The sequence below is a fragment of the Adiantum capillus-veneris genome, chromosome 30 (assembly GCF_014529385.1).
Source record: "Adiantum capillus-veneris isolate H3 chromosome 30, ASM1452938v2, whole genome shotgun sequence".
In the NCBI taxonomy this organism is placed as follows: domain Eukaryota; kingdom Viridiplantae; phylum Streptophyta; class Polypodiopsida; order Polypodiales; family Pteridaceae; genus Adiantum; species Adiantum capillus-veneris.
This window is the reverse complement of record NC_140960.1, coordinates 31,350,193-31,359,584: the sequence shown is the minus strand read 5'-3', so window position 1 is coordinate 31,359,584 and position 9,392 is coordinate 31,350,193. Positions and strand designations below refer to the sequence as shown.

The 9,392-nt window shown below is 43.5% G+C and overlaps 1 pseudogene; it reads left to right on the top strand.

Moving 5' to 3' along the window:
- Window positions 1-4,673: 4,673 nt before the first annotated feature.
- LOC147417749 (uncharacterized) lies at window positions 4,674-6,846 on the top strand (annotated as a pseudogene).
- Window positions 6,847-9,392: the final 2,546 nt, after the last annotated feature.

The window sequence follows — 9,392 nt, the reverse complement described above, 5'->3', positions numbered from 1 at the left end:
AAGTTACGGTTCTTTGAAGCTAGCAGTGATTGTAGATCCGAGATGGATAGGCCAAATGATGCCAGGTGGCTTGAGCCAGTTTGGAGTTATGGGTGTGTAGTGCTTGATTTATGGAGCAGGTCGGTCTTTTTAGATCGGCAATTCGAGTCTTGGATGCCAAGATATGGACAATTGTAGTTTTGTCGGGGGCCAGATTTGTGTCAGGTTGGCGGCCTCAATAGATGTACCATCTGATGATTTTGGAGCTTCACCAAGGATTCTGTGCCTTCTATGTGGTGTATGGAGCAAAAAAAAAGTAACAACATCTCAAACAGAGTCCAGACCTAGAGGGGGCAGACTGGTGAAGTTGGTGACGATTGCAGGTGAGGTGAGGCCAGATGATGTTACCAGTTTGTGGTCGTATTGGTTGGCAAGCAGGACAAGGTCGAAAGGCAACAAGGGCTTGACAAGTTGAAGTAAAAAACGAGAGCTCTCACTAGCTTTTTTTGGCTTGGGCATCCAATCTAGGGGCATCAAATTGCGGGGAGAGAGGTTGCAGGGCAAAAAAGTGACTTCATAATGGATATGTCGAATGGGTGAGCTTGGGGAGGTTTGGAGGAGGGACCCCTGCAGCGCTGCCAGGTGGCCATGGGCAAACCCACATGCGGAAGGGTGCCCGGTGGAAGCAAGATATTTATACCACGAGCAGCATCCTTCACAAGAATCAAAGGGGTGAGGCGCTCCCTTGGAGCTCTGGCAATGGCGTTGTGCATAGGGTGCTCCGGTGGTGGCACTTTGGGTGTCCATCAACGGTGCCACCCTCACGTAGCAGGTGATGACATGGCAGGCCTGTTGAGGAATGGTCTCGCCCCCGTAGGGGCAAATATTTTTGAAAGAGGGATTGGGAGCACGGACGGCACCGTCGGTGCCCGCGTGGAGGGGAGGTTCACATAGGAAAAGTGGGGCTCAAGGCAAGGCCGCAACGGGGCGCATCACATGCAAAGGAAGAAGCTAAAAATAGATCGAGGAGCCAAAAATAGGAGGAAGAGAGCTCTCACACGCCCAATAAGGGGCCAACCTTATGCAAAATTGGCGGCCCGCTTTTGGAGAAAGAAGGCAAAGAAGAAGGAGAAGAGAAGCTCCACAAGACCTCGGAGGAGAGTGTTTTGGCGGTATATAGCTCAAGAATAAGCCTCCGACGGCAGAGCATCGAGGGTTTCAAAGCCTCTTCAATCCAACGTAGACCAGCAGGTTCTTTTGCTTGTGTTCTCAATAAGTAAGACGCTCCAAGGCGGCATCAGACATCGTCTACACTCCTCGTTGCTCGTCGTGTTGGAGATGACAACCGTGTGATAGCAGAGATTTCTTAGAGTTGTAATAGTTATTTTTTGTCAGTAGTTGAAGGGAACCATAACCGAGTTTGGTGTCAACTCCTTCTCATATTTCCCACTTCTCGTCTTTTCTCTGGGCCTTGCTATTTAGTGCCGGTTTGAGAAGTGCGTGACTCTCCGGAAGTGTGGTGCGAGTGAGAGAGAAAGAGAGTGGTTTGTGTTCCGTGGGAGCTGTCAACAGGCAAGGTTAGTGCAGGGGCTATGTGTGTATGGTCATGTGCATGATTGGTAGGCAAAATTGTGTGTACGATCGTGTGCATGATTGGTAGGCAAAATTGTTGAGTTTTGAAGGTTAACTCTAGTGGATCAGGGTGCAGTGGTTATCCTGGGCTATAGAGAGGCGTGCTATTTGTGTGTCAGTTGTGTTTCCCTTTCCTCCCATCCAACGTGAATGGTGAAGACACTACTACCCGCCATTTGAATGGAGGAGTCCTTGCACTAGTCTTGAACCTGCAGGTCCTCAATGTGTGCGAGTCCCATCGTCATCTTGCTTCAACCACTATTGGGCACCATCATTCAGGCCATGTTTTAGCCGGCCGACACCTACAAAATGTGCCCCTTTTCATTTTTGCTAAGCTTTGCTCCCAAATTTCCTGTTAAGGGGCTGCTTCCATAGCAAACAACAATCTCATAACCCCTTGCAAAGGGATTATTCCCACATGCAATTTGCACTATAATCTCTTTGAGAAGAGCTATTCTCATGTTATAGCCTCTGCCTTGGTCTTTAAGCCTATTGCAAGCCATAAGAAATCCCTACGTGGCATTGTAAACCACACTAGAATGTATGAGGTATATTTGTATGAAGACACAACATACATGATTGGCATCACCGTTGAATTATATTATGTATCTTTGAAGATAACTCCATGAGTATGCCAACCCATGTAAAAGGATTAGACACTGCCATGATGCACGGTAAGACCTTCCTAACAAGGCATCAAATTATGCATACGCGGACACTCTTTTACTCCATTTTCATGAAAATTGCATCTTTGTCAGAACAAACCACCAACATGAATAAAGAAGATCAACATCAACATAAAAATGATGAAGCAACCGTCACCAAACAACGAAGCTCACGACATCAAGGCAAAGGGATAGAAGTTGGCGGACATTCTCCAACACATTCAATATAATTTTAAAGTCCTTTTGCATACCATAAAATAATTTGAGGGCTTTTTCCCACGCGGTTTTTCCTCTATTGTACATATATGTGCATTTATCTTCCTTTGCATTTTCACATTTTGCATTGGATAAAAACATAAAAAACGATAGCGTTGGATCAAAACATCAACGACATCATAATGTGGTAAGAATACCGACAACAAGTACAACACCTTTTGTAGATTTTTGCAGGGGAGAAAATCCTCCAACAAACAACAACCAAAATGTGGTCCATGATTCTCTCTTGTGTACTTTACCCTCTATTTGTGCCAGGGCAGGCTTGTGTGTGCCTACACCCTAATGTTTTGTATGCCTACACCCTTTGTGTCTAGGGGAGGCAACTTTGTGTTCAAGGGGAGGCTTGTGAATTGCATGCCTCATCCTAGTGTGTTTTGAGGGAGGATTGTGTGAGTGATATGCAGCCAAAACCCACATAGGGAGGATTGTTGGGATGCGAGGTTTTTTTGCATCTCTTGTGTGAAGAACCCTTTCCACCTGATGTGTCAAGCCATGTGAAGAACCTCTTACAACCTTTGTGTAAAGAACAACCACTTGTATTTGTGCATAAACAACCACATCTTGCGCTCATGTGTCAAAAGGTTTTCTATTTGTATAAGCCTATATGGGTGAAAGCATGAAATGGTGGTCAATTTTAAGGGCTTTTCTAGGTGGTTTCTTAAGTAATTCTCAAGTTTTATTTTTTCCCTTCAAATAATTTATCGGGGACGTGGAAAATTGCAAGAAATGGAAAATGCCGCCACTTCAAGAATGCCATCATTTTTTGAACATTGTTTACGGGTAGAGGGTGACTGTGACTTCTCTTGCATGCCATTCTACACAACAGGAAGCTACCCACGAGCTACTCCATCTTCATGCACCCTGCGTGAACAGAGCGAGGAAGAACTGTGGATGCCTACCCTCTCTGTGCGACCTCAATCTTCACCGGGTACTGTAATCCCCCCCCCCATCCCCCTCTCTCTCTCTCTCTCTCTCTCTCTCTCTCTCTCTCTCTCTCTCTCTCTCCCTCTCTCTCTTTTGTTGTAGTTGAGCAATGTGTTTGTTTGAGGACATTGTGAATCATGGATTGTGTTTATTTGTTTGTACAGTGATATGAAGACTCCATCACGAAAGTGCACCATGGCAGCAGCTGATGGTGGTTCAGCTAGCATGCTTTCATCCAGTAGCAAGCCTAGGAGCTCCACAACATTGGGCATAAAGTCTAAAACTATCAGCGACAAAAGCATTTGTACATATCAATTCTATCTCTTCAATTGTAGAAATGTTCTTTTCAATGTTTGTTTATGTTTGTTTACTATGTCAAATATGGTTTGCAGCAAGATCTTCTTGGAGGATTCAATATCCCAAGCAAACTCGATTTTGCTACACACGAGAGGAGTTGCATGAGGAGTATGGCTTAGGCTTGGAGGGCAAGCTCTACTAGCACCTCGTTGAAGCTAATGTCACAGATCAGGATTGGTTGCCGGTCTTCATGAAGAAAAGGGAGAAGGGCTCTAAAATCTTTCTGCATATGATGCGACCTGAGTTTGAAGACGCATGCAGGTTACTGTTTCACGAAGTCTACCAAAGCATGCCAGCCAACAAAGAGATCACACATAAGTTTGCAACGTTGTTTGTGTACGAGCGATGCCCTGCTACTCTCGGCAAAATCCTGCAGGTTAAAAGGTTGCATGGGCTGCTTCTGGTGAATAGGTTTTGGACCATTGCAAGAAGCTTCCGGGTGGCATTGACAAGAAAGTAAAGATTTGGTTGGAGAATAATGAGGGGACATCACTTCAACCCCTTCATCTTGACAATGTCGGGGCAAGTCAAAAAAGTGGGCAAAATGCTCCCTTATCTTGCAGCACTTCCCTAGTTAGCACCTCCTTTATAAGCCAACAAGTAAAAGCACAGGTGGAGCAGATTCTGGATGCAAAAAGGGATGCATTAAAGGTTTTGAACACAACATTGGATAATGTGAGAGTAGAGCTACAAGATAGGAACCAAAATATGTGGAAGATACAAGGGACATATTCAGCTGCGGCAGTGCTTTTGGGGCAATTGCAAGAGCTCCAGATATTGCGGTCCAGCATGAAGGGAGTTTTCGATACTGACCCTGATTTTTTGGTGATTGAAGGCAAGATGGCTACTCTAACTAGTGCACTCATAGCTCTTGGGGCCGATGCAAGCAGCTCGAACATAAGAGATGAGGTGGATCGTCTCCAAGTATGTGTCGACCACGTCAAGGCAGGATTTTTGTTATGTGGTAATGCCCTAGGTACTTGACATGGTACTCTCTTCTACTTAGGTGGTTTTTTTTTGCCATGCCAGTTAGTTTTGTTTATGTGGTAATGCCCTAGGTACTTGACATGGTACTCTTTTCTATTTAGATGGTTGTTTTTGTCATGCCAATTATTTTTGTTATGGTGCTAAGTGCCCAACCTACCTGACATGGTAGTTTTTTCTATTGTGGGGTTCTATCATGGTAATAGTGCCCAAGGTACTTGGCAGGGTAGTTTCTTTTTACATGGCTTTCTTTTTTTTACGGTGACATTGACCAAGTACTTTTCCATGGTGGTTTTTTTTGCTATGAGTGTTTTTTTTCCATGGAATTTTGTCTATTATTGTGGTACTTGTCACGGTAGTTTTTCCTACCATGACAGGTGCAGGGGTCATGGCTATTTTTCTAGGTATCATGTAATGGCCAAAATGCCTGTCATGGTACTTCTTTTGATCATGGTGGTGTTTTTTTCATGGCAGTATTTCTGCTATGGTACTTTTCTTTTGCTATTGTTGTAGTGCTCAAAGTACTTTTCTACTATCCATGGTATATGTCATTACCTTAGAGGTTTTTTGGAAAGCCATCTTTGTTATGGTGGCAGTGTCCAAGGTACTTTTTCATGGTGTTTTCTGCTATTGTTGATTGTTTCTTTAAGGAAGTTTGTTTGCTATGGTGGTTGTGCCCAAAGTACTTGTAAAGGTAGTTTTTTCTATTAAGGTGGTTGTATGGTCATTGCTAATTAGTGTGTAGTGTCCAAGAAACCTGTCATTGTACTTTGTTTTTGGTCATGGTGGCTTTTTTATCATGACAATCTTTCCTATTATGGTAATAGCTTTTGCCTTGATGTTTTTAATGGAATGGCAGTTTTCTGTTATGGTGGTAGTGTCCAAGGTACTTTTCTACCTGCCATGGTATTTTTAATTGCCTTGGCGGTTTTTTGGAGTGTCCAAAGTACTTTTTTATGGTAGTTTTTTCTGTTAAAGGTACTTATCATGGTACTTTGGGCTATAATGGTGCTTCTCATATCTAATCCCTGTGGACCTTTTGTTCTTCATTTGTCATGCAGAAAGAAGTGACTGACTTGAAAACATCAGTGAGTATGTGTGTGCAATAGATGAACTTTTGTGAGAGCATGTTGGAGCAGGTGAAGGCTGGTGACACAATGTTACTGCTTCCGACAGCTAGCCAGCACTTGAGCCACTTGCAAGCTACATTCTTTGTTCCAAGACTATGTGTTGCATGTGGTCTTGCATTTATGGCTTCCCATGTGGTTTGTGTATACACGCTATTATGTGGTCATGCGTACCATGCTCTGTGTTTTGTTGTCTGGCTTGGATCAGATACGGTATGTGCGGACGCCTCTTGCAAGAGTAGTATTCGAGATTCACTTAAATCAATGCTCCTGCATATAGTTTGGTTTCCATTGCTTCCAATCTCATATAAATCCAAGAATAGTTAAGGTTGCCTTCAATTATCTGCTGACTGCACAAGCCTGAACTTCATTGATGTGCTTGCAGGTTCTTGCCATATTCCTTGTGTGGCACCGATACAGGATGACGTGCCAAAGGTTGTGCTACAAGCTACTCCTAAATCCCATAGTGTGTACTCCAGTGAGGGCACTCCAGCTGTGAAGGTAGACCCCCTTGCAAGCACAATAGAAGTTGAGCCACAACCAAGCGAAAGCAGTCCAAAGGAAGCTGCAGCGGTTGACGATGCGGAGGCAATAGCGCAAGAGGGAGTGGATGCAGTGCAGTGCATGATAGCTGGTGATGAGAATCCAAATTCTCCCATCTTTCTGAGTGACATGGTGAAGGTGTCAAAGAAGCGCAAGAAAAACGGTGATGGTAAGTGTAATGGTATTGGACTTGTCAACTTCTATGCAATGTCTATATGGGGCTGATGTTTTGTTTTATGACATAGGTGGACCTTCCAAAAAGAATAGACCTTCGGAGTCCACACGTTCAAAGCAACATGATCATCATGCAAATGGAGACATGGGAGAGAGGGAAGCACCCAGATCACCTCCTGCCGTGAAGAAGACTCCCAGAAAGAGTACTCCCCTCTACAATCCTTCTAGTGTTTCCCACCCTCCCAAGCCTCGAGTTTGCAAAAAATTGTGACTCTTCAATTTAAATACAAGAATCTGTGATTCTTGATTTTGAATGCAAAAGAAACTTTTTTGTCAGCCTCTATGTTTTTGTTGCTTTTATATCAAATATTGCGTCGTGTTTATTTTTCAATGTTGAATGTTGTCTTTTGCAGAGTGTTCAAAGGAAAAGGGGACCCTCAAGCTGCCCGTAGAGGAAATCATCATCATCACAGATCCCCCGAAGTACATTCCCCCAGCTATCTCCTCCTTGCCATATGATGATCCAACCCGATCAGCCCTCATATTAGATCTTAATGGTATATGACGAAGATATAGATCCTAGTATTGCCTATGGGATGGATGTGCTTGAAGAAAGTCCACAATACTACATGGAGGACTATTGGGGACCAGTCAAACCTGTCTATCAAGTAGCTGCTCTTACTGCAAGAGGCCAAAATATCAATTACACTACCAAGAGACCACCTCTTCAATGAGTGTGGAGGTTCATATTGTGTGGCTGAGTGTCCTATTAGGCTACAAAAGAACGCCACACTAATGCAAACCAATCAGGCAAGCACGTTTACAATGTCGATACTCATGTGTAATCGATGTGGCATAGATCATTTGATTTCCCAATGTCCAAATAATCCAAATGCACCAAAGATCACGCCGTTAAACTTGATTAAGGTTACCGAGGAACCATCACAAAGTACACCTGTGGTACCAGTAAACATACTCACACGATCGATGCTCCAAAAACAAAATTATATTCTTGAGGAAAGAGACACAACATCAATCGCCCAATCTCAGAAAAAGAAGAAAACACGAAGGAAGAGATTGCAAAAAGCAGCGAAGTCAGACCCAGTTCAAAGACCAACATAGGGACTAGTGATGACCCCATATATATGAATGACGTTGAAGAGGATTCTGATTTAGGTGAAACCATGGAGACCAAAACCACCACTAAGATAGAAACCAATAAGGAAGATCTTCATGAGCCACAATGGCCAGGGTCCAAGAAGAAGATAAGAACTTATCCAAAACCTACAGAGGAGATCGAGCGAGTCAAGCAATTAAGGAGTTTGGTAGAAGATACCCAAAGGGATCTAGAACCAGCACCTAGGCAGATCCAGATTACATACACCGTGTTTCCTACGCAACAACAACCTCACCAAGTCCATAGATCCTTAGCCATACCTAGTGTCATCCAAGAAGAAAGTGACTTAAAGTCATGGGAAAGTGGACGTACTCACTTCTTGATGGAAAGAATGTTTACAAAGGTACTACCTGATCCTATCAAAGAAATGGGGATCCCATCTTCCCCACATCAAGGGACTGAAGCCCAAAAGGTGTCATTAAACATTGCCAAATTGATGGATTTCATGTCTTCAGAAGTTAGAACCACCATCATGTCCAAACTATATAAAGACCCTGAGCTAGTCTCAGCTCTTCAAGCCTTTCTCAATGAAGAACTAAAGTTTGGTCTACCACAATTTGCAGATATGGATGGAGCTAGGGAGATGCCAATAGTGGAGGAACACTTAGATCCACAACCCAACCTAGATGAGAACCTTGTTATAATAATACCTGTTAACAAGTTGGGACAATACTTTGAGGGTGATGAATTCAATGCGACCATACCAATCACTACTAAGGGATTAAATGTGAAGGGAATCCTTGATTGTGGCGTTGGGGTTACCATTGTGACTAAAAATTGATGGGAAACTATGGGAAGATGTCACCTTGTGACCACAACCATAGTAGTGAAGATGGCCAATGGGTCTATTGTTAAACCTATTGGGATTCTAGAAGATCTCAAGATCAAGGTCTTTGGACATAAAGTAATAGTTACCTTCATTGTTATGGATTTCTCCAAGCACACTATGGCATCGGAGATGATCTTAGGACGTCCTTTCATGAGGGAATCAAAAATGGTGCATGACTCTGGCCTAAAACCCATGTCTACTTGAAGTTCCAAGATTCTGTCATTCAAGTGGATCTTGTAACTGGTCGAGCGCATCCCCTAGGAAACAAGTTTATAATTGATCATAGATCTGACACCATAGTCCACTCGGCCCCATTGCAGTATTGCTACACGTGTAAAGCGGACACTGATGTTGGGGAAGATTCTCCTTATATGGATGTACTACCTGGGATGACTGAGTCAGACAATTTGGATTGGGTCCACCTAGCAGCAACCATAGACACTTGGGGAAATAGGGGGACCACCTGGGTAACACCTGAGGGGGATGGAATGCCCGTACCCTTAAATATACTACAAGCAATGCATATAGCTTTCGACAAGACTCATCCTAATATAACAAAGAAAACATACAAGTGGGTCCCTAAAGCTTCTTTAGCAACCATAGCTAGTGCTAAAAAACAGAAGCCTTGTAAGAAACGTCCGACTCGCCCCAAAAAATGTAAAGAAACGTGGCTGTGGATTCCTAAACGACTATTGGAAGCCCAAGGCTACTATCAAGGAAATGAT